Source organism: Neophocaena asiaeorientalis, unplaced genomic scaffold, assembly GCF_003031525.2.
Source record: "Neophocaena asiaeorientalis asiaeorientalis breed wild unplaced genomic scaffold, Neophocaena_asiaeorientalis_V1.1 scaffold273, whole genome shotgun sequence".
NCBI lineage: Eukaryota > Metazoa > Chordata > Mammalia > Artiodactyla > Phocoenidae > Neophocaena > Neophocaena asiaeorientalis.
This window is the reverse complement of record NW_020171827.1, coordinates 1,371,566-1,392,609: the sequence shown is the minus strand read 5'-3', so window position 1 is coordinate 1,392,609 and position 21,044 is coordinate 1,371,566. Positions and strand designations below refer to the sequence as shown.

Here is a 21,044-nt window from a genome sequence, read left to right as displayed (position 1 = left end):
CACGAAGGCCCAATTTGACATCAGCTCATCTTGAGTGCCTCTGTACTCAAAATGTACTTTCTCATTTCAAGTTAATAGGATACTAATGCAATGACCCTGCCAGAGGGTCCTCTTCAAAATGCTGCCTTTGGTGGAAACAGAACAGTTTTCACTTAGTACTGTCTGGTCAGCTGAGAGAGGTGGTAACCCCATTTCCTTTCAAATTCATTTGTTCTTCCATATACAGTATTCTTCTTCTACTTCCATCTACCTATACATTTGTAGGACCCTTCTTCCAAAGACTCAGGCCACTTTATACATATCATTTCGATTGTCCTTGTGTGAAGAAATCATTTTGCAACTCCATGAAGACTGGAAAGGTGAGCACCATTAATCTAACTTTTAAATGGATAAACAGTAATAGAAGTTAAATAGTGACATGGGCACAATGAAGCAGGACCAAAATCCTATCTCCTAATTTCTAGATAGCTCCTTTTGAGCCACAACAAAGTTATCTCCTGGCATTTTAATGACATTAGTGTAGAATTTCACAAATTCAGCCCGGAACAGTTTACACAACCAAGAGTACGTGCTTATAATGGATTTCTAGTCTTTAGCTACCTTAATTCAATCTATCTGAAAAACTGAAGCACTTCAGATCCAAATTTAAATATAAATGTGTATGTGTGTGTGTGTGTGTGTGTGTGTGTGTGTGTGTATCTCTAGGTTTCTCTCAAAAGAACACTGGGTGTTTTTCCATTAACATTTGATGTGAAGTAGCTTTTTCATTAAGACTGAAAACAAAATTAAGAGAAAAAAGGGAGGCAAGCTTAGAGCAATCATCATACTCTAAAAACTCTTTCTCCAAAGGTTTTCTATAGACTCCCTGGGTATACCGTGAACTCACTGACACAAGAGAAAAGTAAACTTACACACGATCAGGAAAAGAGGAAATTTTTAGTAACGAAAGCACAAGTAACTGAAAATAGCTCTCTACTCAAGTCTCAGGCTTTGCTGAGTATTTGCCATTCTAAAGACTCTGATGGTTACCAAAAAAAACATCAGGGGAAAACAACAGAACCCAAATGGAGGATGGGTTTTTCCTTTAGGGGAAAAGTTGATTGTAAACAGAACTGTACGGTTGGGAAGCACAACAGGGAGCTGAGAAAGCGCCTGTAAAGAGGCTTTCTGACTAATGAGGCCTGAAGCCATCTTGAGTGGTCGCACTGGCTGCCTCTGCCCCTTCGGGAGTCAAGAGCTCCCTGTTTATATGTCCTTGCCACTCTCTCACTTCGTCCCAGCTTCCCATTCCCCCTCCCCATGTCCTCATATATACACTACCAAATACCAAATAGATAGCTAGTGGGAAGCAGCCGCATAGCACAGGGAGATCAGCTCGGTGCTTTGTGACCACCTAGAGGGGTGGGATAGGGAGTGTGGGAGGGAGGGAGACGCAAGAGGGAGGGGATATGGGGATATATGTATACGTATAGCTGATTCACTTTGTTATACAGCAGAAACTAACACCATTGTAAAGCAATTATACTCCAATAACGATGTCAAAAAAAAAAAGGAGCTCCCTGTAGGAGTGGGTCCTCCCGCCAGAAAAGCCAACCTGCCCAGTAGAAAGTACAGCCTGGGAACTATCCCCAAGAGACGTGGGCTTGGCTTACACTTCCTACCAGCAGGCAGACGGGGAAGCATTCTCACCCTGACAAAGAGGCAAGCAGAAGCCAAGGCTAAAAGTAGATTGCATTTCTGAGGTTCTAACACTGAAAGAACGGAAACCATATGGGAATTTATTATTCAACTAAAGCCTTCAGGTGGCTTTAAATTAAAAGGAATATTGTCAACCAGATCCCCGGGCCCTTTTTTCCCTCTCCACCCCCTCCTCCTCCTCTTTTTAAATTTTATAAGCTCTGTGATTTAGCAGTGGAAATTCCCTAAATATAAATTAAGCATTATGTCCACCCGATAAATTCTTCTTGGCACTCAACCAGTAGTTTGGCATTAAAATCTCTCATATGACTCTTGGGAGGGTAAGATAACGTGCGTGTGCGCGTGTGTGTATGTGTGTGTGTGTATTTAAATATATACTTTGATTTTTCCTTCTCTAGAATTATTCTCCATTATGTAAAGATATTTGTTGAGAAGAAGGCATGCAGGGTCAGAAGGGATGTAATCTCCTTGAAGAAATGTAACAACTATACTGAAATGTAGGTCACACCTCTAAGAGTATAAACTGGCAGCCCAGTTCTTGTGTTACAGTAACTACTATGTGTACAGATTTCCTACCACTACCACGATCACAACTGTGAATATCCCCTCCACAGCTCAAACATCTAGGCCTTAATTCCTGCGACTCTAAAGAGATGATGACACTGACTGCATTAGTCAGGACAGGCTGATAGTACTGAAGGAACACACCACCCCAAATCCTACTGACGTGTAAGAACCTAAGCATACTTCTTGCTCACACTGTACATCCAACCTAGGTCAGAGGGTCTTTCCATCACGGCCCCTCCGAGACCAGATTGTGCATGTTCCCACGAAGGTAGGTGGAAGAGGATGAAAGCAAATCCCACGGTGACTCTTCAGCTTCGTCTGGGAAGTCACAGATGCAACCTCTGCGCACATTTCATGGGCAAAAGCCAGTCACATGGTCATGCCTAACCTCAAAAGAGGCCAGAAAGTGCACCTGTACTAAATGCCCCCAAACAGGGCCACTGACACATTTGTGAGCATCCGTGAGGACCACAGGAGCCCTACAAAGGCTTAAAAGAATAATAAAATCTCCTGGAGCCCACCAAGGTTATCACTTGATACTTGAGGTAGATCCCATCTTATTTTTACTTATATTCTCAGCCCCCAGGACAGGGAACTCACCGTTTGCTTGAAAAAAGAAGAGCGAGACTAAACAATGCATCATCATAGTTTTCACTCCTTTGGACCCCGAAGTTAATTTGGCAGATTAAATAAAAATTTTCTTTCTGCTGTTAATAACAAAGAGAACAGAATAAATGAATGATGCCATGTATGTTCTTCAAGTGCTTCCTGGGTTCTCTGTAGGACAGGAAACGGGTGCTCAGTCTCAAGTAAGCATGTTAAGACAGAAATTCACCAAGATAAATGGGAAGAATTTCCTTGCTAGTCATTTAAAGAAGACCAAGCAAACAGTTCACTCATCTACCCTTAAAGCAGATGTAAATTTTCTCCCCACGAAGCAGTCAGGGACAGAGAACTCCATTTTAATACAAATATGTCTCTCTTCACTTAGTACATACACACCAGTAAAAGAATGTCCGCATAAATCTTGCTTTCCCAAGAAACAGTCCAAAAAATATGTTATCTAAGAGAGAAGCTGAAGGTCAAATGGGAAAGAATACATAGAAAAGGAACCTTATTTTCTCTAGCTCAGAAATACTTTCCTAGCATTCCTTCTCTGCTACATTAACCCTGCCCTACACCCTGAACTTCTAAATGGGGAGGAGTGAAGGAAATTTATTGGAAGGAGACTTGGGAGGCTTTTAGTAATGTTAGAATACTGCTTACTGTTTACTAGATACATGGAGAGACTTAAATAAAAAATTCATGCCGAACAGTATCTGTACAAGAGACCAGCCGTTCTTATTTATTCCAACAGATGTGGTTACACACAGGACTCCAGGCTCAGCGAATACTCCAGCAACAACTGCAAGGGCTTTGAAGCATCTCAGGTCACAGAACAAGGCCCTCATTTTATAGAGAAGTGCTGAAGACAGTTTTATTTTTTTCTAAGAACTCAGAATTCTACCTGAAAAATATCAAATTGACCATGGCGGTGGGGGGCAGTCGGGGAGAGACCAAGGTCTCGCCATAATGTAGGCTCAGCTCCCAAATTACTTTCCTTCTCCCGCTCATGCTCAAGATTTGCCAGGCACCCTCACCCCAGCCACCCTCCATCTCCATGCTCATCCTTGATGACTGACACCATCCCTTGAAACAGGACCAGATGCTGATGATCTCAGTTTAGCACAGCTGTTCAGCGGTAAAGCTTGAGTGACTTCATACACCCCCATCCTAGAGTGCCTTTGAGTACAGCCATCTCACTTGAAAAGTCTGTGAGCACTCTTCCTCTTTTGTATTGTTTTGATCAACATCAGTAAATGACTGAGAACGGTATAACTATGAGGAAGACACTCTAAAGACTACTGGCTTTTAAGCACTGAAGGGGATTACTAGCACAAAAGCAACAACGACAGTCACAAGGGACATTTCATGAGGGTTTCCTAAGCACCAGGCTCTGTGCTAAGAGCTGTATCATCTCATTTAAACCTTAAACAACGCTATGACCTGTGCCTAGTGATTTGCTTCTAAGAAATGCAATATGGAAAAGGGAAAAAAGGAGTAACTTTACAATGCAGAAACCTGGCAAACATGATCTCAGCCAGGTGATCAAGGTCAAGCTCAACAGTGATAAGCCGTGTGCATATATACCCTTGATTTGATGTGCTGAGAATAATAATTCACCTCTATAGTCTCTCTCAAAAACCCATACCCAGCCTAATCGTGAAAAACACTGGACAAATTCCAAATGAGGGACATTCTACAACATGCTGACCTGCACTCCTCCAAACTGTCAAGGTCATCAAAAACATGTCTGAGAAACTGTCATAGATCAGAAGAGTCTAAGCAGACATGATGAACAAATGTAATGTGGTATCCAGGACAAGATCCTGGAACAGAGAAAAAACATCAGGGGAAAACTAGACAAGTCCAAATAAACTGTCTTTAGTTAATAATAAAGTACCGATGGTGGTTCCTTAGTTTTGACAAACATACCACAGTAAAGTAACATGGTAACAGTAAGGGAAACTAGGTAAAGAGGATATGAATACTCTCTTCCTATCTTTGCAACTTTTCTGTTTATCTAAAACTATCCTAAAATAAAGTTTATTTTAAAAACCCTCTGAGGTTGATGCTCTTATCTCCCTTCTAGAGATGAGATACTATAGCTTAAATAGCTTCCCAAAGTTACAAGCTAAAAAGCAGGAGAACTTAGATATGTCTACTCACACTTCAGCACCAGTGGATAAGCCCTTGCAACATAAGCCCTTACATAAGATCTATTAAAACGATTTTATGCCTGATATGTGCTGAGAAGCAAACTAAATGAATTTATTTCACTTACATTCTTCATAATACTACACCTTTTTAAATAAAGGGGCCATAACATTACTTTCTAAATATTTGATTTTCATTTTCATCACCATCACAAATTTCAATTACTCTGTCAGTGCTATGTGATGACCACATTTAAGCAAAATTCGCTTAAGATTTTGCCAAATCTTTTTTCCCTTCTTCTTCTTCTTCTATTGAAATATACTTGCTATACAGTATAAGTTACAGGTGTTTTTTAAAGGTTATATACTCTGTTCATAGTTATTGTCTAGTATTGGCTATATTCCCCATGTTGTATAATATACCCTTGTAGCTTTTGTCTGTTTTTTAATACGTGCCTCCTCCAGCTCACCGTCCTCCTCTCCCAACTCCTGGTCGTCTTTGCGGCCCCTGCAGCCGCCCAGGCTGCACTCCGCCTCCAGCTCAGGGGGCCCAGCGACCCAGCAGCCGGAGCACCCGCCTTGGGCCAAGACAGCGCGCCCTCCTCACCCACTGCGGGCAAGAGGCGCGGAGGTGCGGCTGTGGCTCCCTCCGCCTGGACAGCACCTGGGTTGCCTGTCGTTACCGCCAGGACCCCCCCACCCCCAATGCCTGGGGTAGACATCAGGCGAGGGGAGGCGAAGGGCTAGATAGCGCGGGAGTTCCACCCGCCTGCCTGAGTGGCCAGGACAGTGCACAGGCACCCGAGGCCTGCAGGGTCCGCTCCCTTGTAGCTTATTTTATACCTAATAGTTTGTATTTCTTAATCCCCTACGCCTATACTGCCCCCCTTCTCCCCTCGCCCCACTGGTAACCACTAGTTTGCTCTCTCTATCTGCGAGTCTGCTTCTTTTACGTTATCTTCACTAGTTTGTGTAATTTTTAGATTCCACATACAAAGGAGAACATACAGTATTTGTCTTTCTCTGACTAATTTCAGAGAATAATGCCCTTCAAGCCCATACATGTTGCTGCAAACCGCAAAAGTTCGTTCTTTTTATGGCTGAGTAGTATTCCACTGTATATATACCACATCCTCTTTATCCATTCATCTGTCCACGGACGCTTAGGTCGCTTCCATACCTTGGCAATGGTAAATAATGCTGCTATAAGCATTGGGGTGCATATATCTCTACAAATTAGCTTTTTGTTTTTTCAGATATGTACCCAGGAGTGGAACTTCTGGGTCATACAATAGTTCTATTTTTAGTTTTCTGAGAAACCTCTGTACTGTTTTCCACAAGGGTTGCACCAATTTACATTTCCACCAACAGTGTATGAGGGTTCCCTTGTCTCCACATCCTCGTCAACATTTGTTATTTGTGCTCTTTTTGATGACAGCCATTCTGACAGGTGTGAGAGGATATCTCTTTGTGATTTTGATTTGCATTTCCCTGATGGTTAGCGATTGAGTTTTCTTTTCGTGTGCCTGTTGGCCATCTGCATTTCCTCTTTGGAAAAAATGTCTATTCAATCTCTCTGCCCATTTTTTAATCCGGTTGTTTGGGGTTTTTTGGTGTTGAGTTGTATGAGCTATTTATATATGTTGGCTGTTAACCCCTTATCAGTCATATCATTTGCAAATTTTTCTCCTCTTCAATAGGTCATCTTTCTGTTTTGTCAATGGTTTCCTTTGCTGTGCAAAAGCTTGTAAGTTTAATTAGATCCCATTTGTTTATTCTCTCTTTTATTTCCTTTGCTTTAAGAGACGGATCCAAAAAAATATTGCTGCAATTTATGTCAAAGAGCGTTCAGCCTTTGTTTTCCTCTAGGAGTTTTCATCTTGACGCTCCAACATTCCATAATAGAAAAAAGCATTAGCCAATGGATATTTCACCCTATGATGCCGTCTTTCACCCACTCTCACTTGTTATCACCCGTGTCTTCTCCTCTGATACTCTGTGTATTTCAGTGTTGGTGAGCTCAGCCTGCTGCTGAAACAGGATGAGGGGGTGAGAAGCAAGAGTGCCCTTCTAAAGGAAATGACAACATCAACATAAGGAAAGATTAGCATACACCTTGGGTATTTTTGAGATCCTGAGAGATATAAGATCAGCTGTGGCCGCTCCAAACACCTAAAGAGAACTAAATTGCCCTCTGAATATAAATTCTAACAGTGTTATCTACCAAACCAGCGTTTCCCACAATGTGAAGCCAGCCTCGCTGGGAAAACTCTTACATCCTTCCAGGAAGGCTCAAACAGTCCAAGACATATTCTTTTTTTCCTTGGGATTTGCCAAAATCAGACAGTAGGATTCAACAAATATTTCTAAACACTGTACTTAATATATTGTTCCCTGTGAGAATATGTAGTGGAAGTGGTCCAGCAAGTAAGAAAACAGGCTGCCTTCTGTGTGTGATTAGATTAGCCTGCCTAAAGACAGGATTTGCACAGTCTTGTTCTATTTACAAGTTTGTTTGTTTGTTTTAAAGCAAGTGATTCCTTAAATTATTGATTTTATCACTCTGGGCTTGTCTCAAGGATAGCTCAAACCACCCTCACCCTTTATACTTCAAACTATCCACAAGGCAATTAGTTAAGGACATCAGATCTGTTTTAATAAGAGAAAGACAGAGAGAAAAAAGCGCAAGTGATCATGACAAATTTTCCCACAGCACTAAAGTAACAAATGGGCCCAACTCTCCTGATTCACTGGACAATGGAAATAGAACAAAATCCAAACTTTAATTTCTTCCCTTCACCAACGGGAAAGAAATGAACCAAGTTCAAGAAGCCATAAACATTCCCTCAGACACACACGCACGCGTGCGCGCACGCACACACACACACACACACACACACACACACAGCAACTTGGCAAATTGGTACTTGGTACTCATCCAAAACAAACCCTTCTTCAAGAATCTTTGCTATTTTTATAGTTGAACTCATGAAAACTCTTTTTCATTCTGGGAGCCCTGGGTAATTCAGTCTGGAATTCTTAAATTTCTACTCTCATACTAGTGCAAGAGGCCAAAGTGCTGAGAGGCAAGAGGAAGGTTACACTTCTAGGACCATGACAGTGAGAAAGAAACTGGGATCAGAAGCAGCCTGCCTTTGGGGGACACTCTCAGCGGCTCAAAGAAGCATTTAAACCCCTACACGAGTCTCTACAAGTCTGCCCGAATCCTGATCCTCTTCCAGGCAGACATCCCTAATCTAAACCTCCTACTTACATCCTCCACCGTCTCAACATTCCAGATGCACGGACACCAAATTCATCACACTAATCTCCCACCCTTCAAACCCTGTCCTGACTCCCCAGAGGACACCTGCTGAACATGAAAACGAGATTGAGTTTCAAAGCCAAAAACCTACAAAATAAGAAGTCAGATTTTTCAAAGCATTTGCCGATAAGCTTTTTACTGTTCTTTAAGGTTTTCATAAATGGTGTCAAGTTTTCCCAATGATTTTCCTATCTGCTTTTGGCTCCCCAGACATCGGAGGAAAAGCCTAACCATGTGAGACAGTATAGAGCAGATAAAACATACGTCAAAACATGAAGCAAAAGGTCACTGCTTAGTCTTGATGTTTACATGTCCATGTTAGAATTTCCGAATTGGTATTATTGACTCTGTTACTAAAGCCACACTAATCAGTTTATCAGAGATTAAGCCATTCGCCATGTGAGAAGCACAGAGCAACATGACAGAGCCTTGTACAGTACCTGGCACACCCATTTCATTGAATTAATCAATCAGCAGTCTTTAACATCTGCTAAACAGTCATCTGGGGGGAAAAAAAAAGCTCTTTCCCTTCTTGGTCTCCACAAATATTTCTAGATAGCTTTTAGGCTTAAAATACTGTTTCCATGACTGCCCTCTGCTGTACACTTAACATGTAGGTGATTACATGAATATTAGTAAACAGATAAGCAAAATAAAGACATTTAATTATTCTCAAATCACCTAGAGATAATAACTTTTAAGTTTATGTATAATCTCCCAAACTATTACAATGCCTACCCATTCATGTACGCATGCAAACAAGGTATCTTTTTTAAGTAAGATCACAGAAAAATCTACAACATTGTTTAAATGCCTCATTTGGTATTTTACTGTACATGTCTACTATAATTTATTTCACACCCTAATACTGTTCAGATATTTATAACAAGATACATCAAAAAATAAGTTTGTGATAAAGTAGTCTCGTGGTAAAATCTTTTTACACACATTCGATTATACTCTTAGGACAAATCTGCCTAGAAGCTGTACTGCCAGAACTATGAATATACACATTTTGTGACTTTTGATTTTATATATTGCAAAATAATCTCCAGATAGCATATAAAAAATTTCCCCCCAATAGGAGACCTCCCTGGTGGTCCCATGGTTAAGACTCTGCCAAAGCCAGGGGCCTGGGTTCGATCCCTGGTTGGGAAGCTAGATCCCGCATGCTCCAACTAAGACCCTGTGCAACCTAAATAACTAGATAAATGTTGTTTTACAAAATTCCCCACCAATATTTTGGGGGTTTCCCAAACCTGTAGTTACACTGGATTTTATAATTATTCTCAAACTTAGCCAGTTTGGGTAGTTTAAAAAAAAATGTGTCCTGTTTTGCTGAATATTGCTTAAAGAGAGGGTGATTATTCACATATGTGAATATAAATAATATTTTGAAGCATCTCAGTAACATGTTCAAGCAGCTTTGGAGAACTAATAACTATTTATAAGGTACAACATATAATGAAGTCCTAATGTTCAATGTTTCTTCTTTTTAAACATGGTGCAAAACTTTTGTAGGAATTTCCTAAGGCTCAATATGTATCAGGATGGTGCAACTTAGAATGAGACATGCACCTTTTTGAAACCACCTTCCCTTATTGTCAGATACTAAGGAATATCTCCGATGTTCATATTCCCTCTTTATCTCGTGGCCCACTTGAGGTTGCTTTGAATTGGCGCACGTGTGCACGCACACACATGTATCTACACATGCGTATGCATGCATCCATATATTTGATCTGTACCACTGTATGCACACACACACAGATACTAGACCCTTAGTCTGAGTACATCGGCTACTGAGATGTCAGTAGCTGCACCTCCTCTGTCCTCCAAATACAACAGGCTCGTCCTGGCTCTGCAAGGAGTGGGCACAGTCCCACACAGTCATCATAACTGACATCTGTGGGCACGACGCCGAGGTACACCTCAATCACGTGCGCCTGGCAGAGAATGCTCACTCACGCACCTGCTTCAACTGTGTGAGTTCAGCCTGTGGGTTTTCCTTGATTGATGTTGGTATAACTGCTTCACGGGCTCCATCGGTGAAGGGAAGTGGGCTCTGCTCGGAGCAGTTGGTGGAGCCTCGCACCTTCCACTTGATGCTACACACGGAATAACAAGTTACAGGGGCGGGTGCGTGTGCCCGCGGGCTCACCACGCCCTCACAGACAGATCGAAAATGCACCCAACCTTAAAATAAAACAGCAAAAACCAGGAAACAAGCCAGCGAAGGAAGCATCTGTCTCTTTCACTCAGAACAAACCTCCCCCACTACAAGACTCTTACATACATACACACACACACCCCACCCCCTCCAGCCCCCTCCATCTGAGGACCATTGACTTCACTACCTCTAGGCTTTCTTCTTAGAGACTTTTATCTTTTCTTGATTGAGTAAATTTGTTTCTTGCCCAAACTATAACAGTATTCATGGAATCATTCTGTTCCATAAAAACAGAGGAAAACAATGCCTTATTGAGCAAGCATCACAACTTTCAACGAGGTTCAATCTACCCTAACATGGACACGATTTACTAAATCATGTGCCATGTGGGTAGCTTTTCATCTTTTCACATCCATGTCTTATTTCCAAAACAAAACAAACATGAAGTCAGCTAAGGTCAAAACCCAGTTTTGACCCACAACCAAACCCAGCCTGCCGCGCACGTCCCGCTGTAAACAATCTGGTGAGAGCCACTGGCTTCGGTCCCCACCACACTGTGCTGTCCTTTCAGTTCTTCTGAGATTTGAGGCAATAACTGTAACTTAGAAAAAACTGATAAGAAAAATCCAAGCCAGAAAATACCTGTATATTTTAGCAAAACCATGCAAAAAAAGAAAAATCACCAATGGGATGCCAAAACGTTTCTGGCTTTTAAAACCACTCCATACACCCAGCTGGAGGGCCTGTAGCAATTCTAGCAAAAATGTCATAATTGTATTTGGTTGAACTGTGTAAAACTGCCATTTTTGAACAAATGAAATACTGCCAATTTCATATGGATCAACCCAACTATTTCCTTAGATTTAAACATGCCACAGTACTTTCAGGGATTTGGAGAGAATGTTTAAAAAGTGCAGAGAATCTTCATTCTCCAAATCCTCCCACTTTCAGCCACACTCTTCCCTCCTCCTCTCTTCACCTCCTTCCATCCTTCCCTGCACCGCCTCCCTGAACAGCAGTAGATGGAGGCTGGAAGGAGAAGGGGTGCTGAGTAATCACGGAGAACCAGATCTGGTTTGGGCCCAATTTCAAGGTCCAGAGGTAGACCTACATGTCCATTCATGAAGTTTTTAAAAGTTGGGCTCTAAAAATAATGTTTTCTTCTCTCATGCCTTCTATTCAGGGACTTTCTATCCTAATAATGACTTTCACTCATCTAAGGTAGATTTAAGACAACACTTGAAAACATAACTGTTTACACATACCATATCGTTTGAATTCTGAACTCTATAAGAAGTGTGCTAATCACAAATCATTTTTCACCTTTTACATATATTTTCTCCCACTGGTCCCACAACTGCCTCGACATCTTCTAGCCACCCTGCTTTCCTCTATCTAAGAAGCTCTTCACTGGACACAGGAGTTTTCCAGATATCTTCACAAAGTACAGTAAGAAATTACTGCACCGGTATCCCTTACCATTTTGAGACAGGAGTATGCATTTAAGTGAAATATCCACATCTAAAGGAAACCCATCTTTGCAGGAAGTAGAAAAATAGGCGGAAAAACCTGTATTTCCTAACTACATATATAATAAGCAGGAAGCCCACCTAGTGTGGCAGCCAGACGTGTGCTGGAACCTTCTGATAATTGTCAAAGGTCAGGGATTAAAGAGAAAAGATGCCAACTGAGTGCAATAATGCTGGAAAAAATCCTTTGAAATTTTAAAGAATCTGTGAGAACATGCTGATACACTGCTGCCTTCAATAGATTACAAGCCCAACAAGAACTAAATTCAACTCGCACTTTTTTTTTTTTTTTTTTTTTCCGGTATGCGGGCCTCCCACTGCCATGGCCTCTCCCGTTGCGGAGCACAGGTTCCGGACGCGCAGGCCCAGCGGCCATGGCTCACGGGCCTAGCCGCTCCGCGTCATGTGGAATCCTCCAGGGCCAGGGCACGAACCCACGTCCCCTGCACCGGCAGGCAGGCGGACTCTCAACCACTGCGCCACCAGGGAAGCCCTCAACTCGCACTTTTAAGAAAATATATTAATTGATATGGTGCTCTCATTTCTGTACCTTTCCTTCCATGAAGATTACGAGTATCTTCAGTCCTCAGGGCTGTCATCAACCTGATTTTGAATGTAATTGGGATGGGGAGACAGAAACTTCAGGAGTTTAGACCAAAATTACCAAGTCATGACTTAGTCAAAAGAAAACCAAGGGTCTACCTAATATGAACTAAATTATGAGATTTTTCTCTCTTTAGATAATATCACCCCTAAGAACTCAGTTTCTACAGTATTATTCCCCTAGAGACACTGTAAATTCTATATTGTAAGACAAAAATAGACATATGGGAAGCCGAGACACAAGTCCCCTGGTTGTCCTGAGTAGTAGATGTGTTTATCTAATTTTATAACAGTCAATGTGACCCTGAACGATTGGCCTCACGTCACCTATGATCCATAGCAACTGAAAATTACAATGCTGGCTAACGTGTGTAACACCCTACTAGACATGTATCGATACATAGCTCTTATTTAAGGGTGTTGAATATCCTATCTCACTTCATGTTCTCTCCGGCAACCATGAGGTAAAGAATCTTATTTCCACTTTATACATGAAGAAACTAAGACTCAGAAAGGTAAGTAACTTAACCAAATTGACAAAGCTGGCAGTGAAGCTCAAAGTCAAACTCAATTCTTCCCCATCCCAAAGCCTCTAACTGTTCTCTCCTGATCTTCTCCTGCAGAGGCCCATCAAATAGTAAATGCGAGGGTGTTAGGTGAGGGCTCCCGTGAGCTGCAAAGCCCCTGCCTTGCCGACTGAAGACAGGTATGGGGCAGTGGTTACTCAGCCTCAGCTGGCATGTACCATGGGAGACTAGAGCTCTGGGGAAGCCAGATTGTTTGGCTTCTTTGGCAAGATTAACCAGATTTTTATGTAATTAAAAACAAAAAAAAAACCCACTGGCAGCTTGTTCTTTAAACACACACACACACTCCCTTGTATGGGCAAATAACATATTTGAGGGCTGGATCTGGCTCTGTGGGCCACCAATTTATAACATCTGCCATACCCCACACTGATGCTCATTTATTATATCCATCAGGAAGCCACACAACTAAGTCCAAAATTTCCAACAGAGTCTTTATGAATTTATGCTAGGGTTCTGTACATTCTGCAAATCAAAACTCCCCTTAAGGGCTTCCCTGGTGGCGCAGTGGTTGAGAGTCCACCTGCCGATGCAGGGGACACGGGTTCGTGCCCCAGTCCAGGAAGATCCCACATGCCGTGGAGCGGCTAGGCCCGTGAGCCATGGCCGCTTAGCCTGCGCATCCGGAGCCTGTGCTCCGCAACGGGAAAGGCCACAACGGTGAGAGGCCCGCGTACCGCAAAAAAAAAAGAAAAAAAAAGCTCCCCTTAAAACTACAAATGGTTTCACTGGACTGAAGAGAGGAACAAGCTTTAAAAGAAGCATCTATCTCTCTCATGTTCCATACCTGCAAATGAACAAGAAAATACCATCCCAGCCACTAAGCAGGCAAGCCCAAGAGCAGTGACAGCAGCCCCTGGGTTCAACCAGTCTGCGCTTCGCCAGATCTACAAACCAGTGAAAATTTCAAAAAGCACCTACAAAAAGTAGATCACAAAGGCAAAAAAGCACCTGCAGGAACCACTCTCCCTATAACCTTTCTTGTCCCTCTTTCCCCTTCAAGTTTGATGATTTGGCTGTTCTGGAACTCTTCCGAGAGGAGTCAAGACTCACTCTGCCAGCCCCAGCTGTTCAAAGCTCAGCCCAATCTGTTCCATACAGTTGGCTGTATTATCACAATAACGTGGCTACAGTTCACCTTCATTTGCTGCGAAGATCATTAACTATCCCTCAGAGAGATATAGCATTAAGGACAGAGTGAGCCTGAGGCATAATAAATGGAGGTCTCTGGGTAACACAGTTCACAAAAAGGTAAGATGATGCCAGCCAGGCCACCTGACAGTTCCTATAGTCAGAGAAAAAAGGAAGAAAACAAGGGCGGGAGGCATGGAAAATAAGAGAAAAAGGAAAAGCAAGAACGTGCCTGGCAAACATGTATGTTCATGTGAAGAGAGAATAAAGAGGAAAAAATTTTTTCTGAAATAAAGACAGCAGGACATTTAACGTTAAATCACAGTGGAGACATGACTCTACTTGTCTGGCAGCCCAAACATTCTACTACTAGAGGGAGAAGTGAGTTTGGAAGGAGACTGAGAACAGAGCAAATGAATTACCATCCTATATGGGAAGGATGCCATATCCTGGACAATTTCAGTACTGTAGGAGACGGTGAATTCAGTGAAACCTGTCTTTAAATCGTGTATCTGACCTCCCATTCCTAAAACTGAATTCGCGTAGAGCGGGCGTGTTTCTTCATTCATTTCACACATCAGTTAAAGTTTCACGCGAGCCTCATTTGAATCCTGTGCACCAACCACTAAGCTAGCACTATGAACGCACCCAGGGACCAGGGTGTCCCCTTCAGAGGAAGTACCGCATGGTATACGAACACTCAGCAGTTCTTTAGTTGATAATGAGAACGTAAGAATCAATGCTTGTTCTAAGTGAGCTGCAATTGTTGTATTCATCTAAACCAAATTCCACTCAATAACGGACAGACAATTGGCGGTGAGGTAGGAATTCTACTGGCAGACCTTATCTGCTAAAGATGTACTTTCTTTAGAACTACACAGGTAACATCAATATATTTAAAAAGCAAAAACAATAGCTCTATATTCTCCACCTTCAATATTTTCTTTACCTTCTTTGCCTTAGTAAAAATGTATCCCTAGAGCAGTGTGGTTCCCAACCAGGAGCAATTCTGTCCTCCACGGTACCTTTCTGGTTGCATACCGGGGGAATGGAGTGCTCCTGGCCGTTAGTGGGTAGAGGCCAGGGGTGCCGCTGAATTTTACAATACACAGGCGAAAACTCTACAATACAGAATTATCCAGCTCCAAATGTCAATAGTGTGAACATTAATATCTCTGCCTAAGAGCTGTTTCAGGGATTCAACTCCCCTGTTGATCTTTTATATATCTATATATATATCTATATATATAAATATATATATAAGCAGTAGAGCAGGAGTTTCTAAATGACATCTTGCTATCATTAACATCACTCCTCTCCACATAGTAGTAACATTTAACATAAATGAAAAGGAAGGCAAGGGGCAGAAATTTAAAACTAATTTAGAATCACAATGGAACCCTGGTAAATCCTGGTATAGCACCAAACTTTGCATAAGCCTCCAACCAGTGACTGCTATTTTTATTTACTTTTTAACATTTTAGTAATGAATTGTCAAATTGAATTCACCTGGAAGATAACTTCAAAACATAAGGACCCAAACATAGCAAAAAAAAAATGAGATTTATACTTTTAAAGAGGAAAAACAGTCTTGGCCACCTCTTGTGGAAACACACGTACACACACCCCACCCACAGACAAACCCACACCCATACATACCCAAACCAGAAGACTCAAAACCAAACTCACGACCCAAACCAAAAGCTCCCCTCTTGGCTTGGAACAAAAGAACCTCCCCTGAAGGTGGAAAACAGTTGGGATTTAACCCTTTTCTGAAAGAAGAGAAGCAATCCCCCAGTCACACCTGGAAAGAAATTCATCGTCTTTGATGTATTCATCTGTCCTCAGCCCAAGAGCTCAGCGGAGTCATCCTAACATTTACAGTGCTTAGTAGAAATTAATTCGCTCTGGGGTAATCTGGTGTAAGCTCAGGTCATATCCCCATCTTGCCAAATACACAGAACTGCCAAGGATCCCTTCCTGTCGCTTTAGCGCTCAGACTGACGTGCTTGCTCACCTGGCTGGATCTTCTCCCCGCCGATCCTCAATCACTTCCCTGGGGTTTGACGTGTGTGTGTGTGACTACAGGAAGATCTGACATGCTCGGGCTCTTTGGCTTTTCTGGATCCCTCCTGGCAGCCACACTTGGATTCCACAGCTCCTGGGAAGGAAAAAAAGCAAAAGGGAGGTGTAGTGTTTAACAGGGAGAGAGCTATGACTTCCCAGCCCCAGGAGAACGTGTTCTGCCCTGCCAGGATGGGGAAATCGCTTTTGAAGTGGAGCCCGGGCCTCCCCAGCGCAGACCATCCAGGAGCTATTGTTCGGGTGCCGACTTCCACTCGACATCATAGAGACACAGCGACAAAGGAATTCATTCACTGACTACTGAATGCTCACCATACACAAGGTACTGGGAGCAGGAAAAATGGACTGGGGAAAGGCATGTGTCCTCAGGGTAGGAGAAAATATTCCAGTGGAAATTTTATTTGAACAGACTTTTTTTGCAAAATGTTCCCTCTTATGCGAATAGAATATGAATTTGATAATTTATGAAGTTGTCCACGTGTAGCTTAAAAGAAAAACATGGATCTCGTTTTGTTACCATCCTAACCACTCCCCGGGTCTAGGCCCCAAAGCTGCTTTTGTAAACCACTGTTGACAGAATCTCTTCTCAAGGTGATAGAGACAACAGTGGGTTATTCGTCTCTGCTTTTAAAAAGGAGAAAAATTAGGGGCAGGGGGACTGGATCATTTCTACTGGAACCAGGTCAATTAAGGAAATTTTACTCGCCAATGCACTGATACCCACTGGAATGCACTTAAAAACTGAAATCCTATCTAGTTTAATCCCAGAAGCAAAACATGAAGACAACAGCAATATTCAGCAATGGACACTGAAAGTATTTTCAAGTCCGGGCAGAATCCAAAATGTTACTAAATCAGCCAATGATGTTATGTTGAACAGAACTCTCATCCTAAAGGTAATTATATTAAAATTCCTGAAGATTTCTTTCTTTAAAGTGCTTCCCTTTGATCAAAGGAGATTTGGGTGAGAAGGAAGAACGTGTAGAAGGAGCTAGAAGACCAGGAGGGGAGTGGAAAGGCTCCCCCAAACCACATCCAAATCCACGATTCAGTGGTTCATTTTGTAAAATGGCGGATCAGTCATGTACTTTTTTTTACTCCTAAAACTAACTCATTATCCAACACTACATTATTAGATTTACTGAATAAATTACAAAAATCACAAAATGAATTATATAACCTAATGTGGGGTTTTATTGCATGCCAAGAATGTATTTTCTCCTCCAGTGAAGTTTTCTGGAATAAATGCAAAGTTGCTCACATAACACCTCCAAATCATCTTCAAGTTGCCCTGAATCGGAACAGTGTGAACAGAGTATTCAACTGTATGTGTGTGTGTGTGTGTGTGTGTGTGTGTGTACATTCACACATTTATTTATCTTTACCTTACACAATCATGGTTGGGACACCCAGCTAGTTTACCTAAGCAAAGTCAGCAGTTGGAATTTTTAAAGCTTCTTAAGTACAGCAGCCAGTGTCAGGGTAATTTTATTTATTTAAGAATATATTTTTTTCTGAATAAATATGGTGGATGCTACATTTTTGTGAGTCCTCTTGGAGAATATAAATAAACTATCGATGGGTACCTGTCAATTACAATCCTCCTCTAGTTTGTGGTATTTGTGATTTATGACAGGAAAATCATTCATTTCCCTAGGGATCATGGAGAAGTCTGCTGAATTTTATATAATGTAATTGAAGAGACAGTAAGTCAAAACATAGAAAACATCCTTCATACTTATCTTAGCCATCTGCAAAGTTTCTTATAGGTACAAACTATTTAACATCATGTCAGGCAGTTTTATGAGTTTCCCAGGAATTGCAAGTTATTTAAACGAGAGCATTTTGCTGTCCCCGTATAAAACCCCAAATCAGCAAATCTAAGGTACTCAACAGAGGAAATCTCCCCATCACCATGCCACGCTTATCCAGGATGGCTCACAAAAAAAAAAAAAAAAAAAGATGAGAAAAGCAGTGATACAGACACTTCTGATGAAAAAGACATTCTAATGGCATAGCAGAAAAATAGCATTTCCTGAGAAAAATAGGAAAAAGACATAGAAACAAATGTCAGAAAACCTTACATTCCATTGTGTGATAGAGGCAGCTTGTTTTTTTTCCCCTACTCCCTCAGTAGGATTAAAGCCTGATGTGGTAAACACCTACATCTCGTACAAATCCATCGAGCTAAACAGAAAAAGTTAAAAAAAAAAAAAAAAAGGCAGGAAAAGAGAAGCAGCCCAATTTTACCTAATGAATAAAGACTGGCTGGGGAGGTCGCTGAATCCTGAGTGCAGGTGGCATTTCCTTCACAGGTAAACTGAGCTGGTTACAATGCTCGGTTTTCTAGCTGTGAGATGATTATGGTGATTCCTGTCCTTCCACTGCTCCAGGCTTTTGAGCACTCCAGCCTCCAACACTCACCCTGCCCACCTTCGCCCACCCAGTCCTAACACTGTTCATAGCTTTGCCTCAAATGTCTGCTGATCACCATCGGGGAACTAACAGAACACAGTACTTCTTTGTCTGCATGATGACTGCTGAGTACAGGACAACTTCTCCCACCAGAATCCAAATGCCTTGAGGACAGATTGAGCACTTTATCTTTTATCCCCAGAATCTAGTAGAGGGTCTGGAATACAACAGGTGTTCAATAAACATCTGCTGAATAAGTATACCAGTGAACAAAGAAACATGTAATGATCCCAAAGACTAAAAAAGGCTGGAATAAAAAGAACCTAGTTCACCTATTTCCACCCTCCAGTCATTACAATTAAAAGAATTCTAAAGACAGAATATTTTAAAACAGAATGGAAAATATATTCCCAAACAGAAAAAGATAAATAATTTCATGTAAAATATAACAAGGATAGTGGACATTACAAATTACAGCTGTGAAACTCTAGTCCTTTGAAACCTATGTAGGATTCCCTTTAGTTCTACCATTTTATCTTTCCCAAGATTTGTTTTTCCATCATTGAGTGGTTCAGGCTTAAGACCAAACTGACGCAGGGACACTTATGAGCAAAGACACAAAGTCTCCCCGCTCTCTACAAACCTTCAGGATCCCGAGATCCCACCATAACTCCGGATGGGTGCCCAGAGGGCTTTTCCTAACTGTTCCAAATGACTTAATCTTCCCCCACCCTCTAACTACAGCTTGGAGTTACATTTTACAACAACTATGCTAAAAAACGTACACTACTTATAATTAATGAAAAAATATGATAGTCCTGGCAATAAACAAACATGAAACTGTTTCCTATGCCCACTGAGGCCAAGTCAGGACTCTCAGAGAACCGCAGCCACTAACTCATCAGGCCAAAAGGTCGCACTTGTAGGGTGGCTACGGAGCCAGAGGGCTTGCATTTGAATCCACGCTATAGCTTTGGGGCCTTGGCAAGTTAGGAATCCTATTGTGCCTCGACCTCTTCACCTATAAATGGAGAAACTAATGGTGCCCCCCCGCACAGGAGCTCTGTGCAGAGCAGAAAACTTAACCCAGATAAAGCGAACAGACACATACATGGCATACAGTAAGCATTCAATAACAGAGCTACTGCTCGACAGTCATCTTCAAATGTTCTTGTCTTTTACACGATTGCTGCCGTAGAACATTCCAGGAGACAAGAAAATGCACTACCTCAGCAAGTCTCTGCTATAAAGTCACTGCCATTTTGAGCATAAGGAACAGACAACAGTATAAAAACCTAATCCTAAAACATTATGTTCCTGTAGGGCATGAAACCGTTGAAAGTGTTGAAAGGAAATACAATTATAGTACTGGTTTTACTACAATCCATATGATTACACAAAAAAACACCTTTTTGAGCTACATACAACAGAGCGAACAAGGAAAACCCTACGATGCTTACTAGCAATATGTTTTGAGCCAGGTTACTTGCCTCTCTGACCTGCTTCCTTATGTGCCCAATGAGATTACTCCGTGTCCCCATCATCTTCACGATACTAATGCTTTTGATAAAACCTAAATTACATATATAAGAGCATCTAAAATACAGACGAGCCATGCAGTCGTTACATTTTCATTCCTCCCGTTTTCCATCTAAGTCTGTGAACTTGCTGTGATTCACATCAGCTTTCCAAGACTCTTGTTTTTCTCTCTCCCTTGCACATTGGATCAGGTCTGAAAGAGGAAAAAAAATACTAGAAAAAGCAAATCACTTTTTTGTTCCTGAAAAAAAACCCAATCAAACATTCCTGATGAATGAGTTCCCTATTTCCTTGAGCTAAGAATATCTGTTGCAGTAAGTATGTGAGAGCGCCAAAAACAAAGGTGAATAGTTACCATAAAACTATTTAAAGAAAGCAGACCATGGAACGTGAATTGTTAATATGAAGTTAGCTGTCAACAGAATAAACAGCGACCTCTTTCCCGTGATTCTGGACTTAGCAGACAAAGGGAAATAAAGGTACAATATGATGCTTATTTTTCACTTTGAAAACAGATGGTGAGCAGTATCTGAAAACAGTGAATTGTATGTCCTTCTAGATATTTCTGCAGGATTGGATACGATCAAAAAAATTAAGATACTGAGCATGTAAGTAACCCAACAAAAATCAGCTTTTATG

General features: G+C 41.6%; 1 pseudogene; it reads right to left on the bottom strand.

Moving 5' to 3' along the window:
• The window catches only part of LOC112396600 (uncharacterized), a 394,687-nt pseudogene that overhangs the window by 59,378 nt on the left and 314,265 nt on the right, over nucleotides 1-21,044 (bottom strand).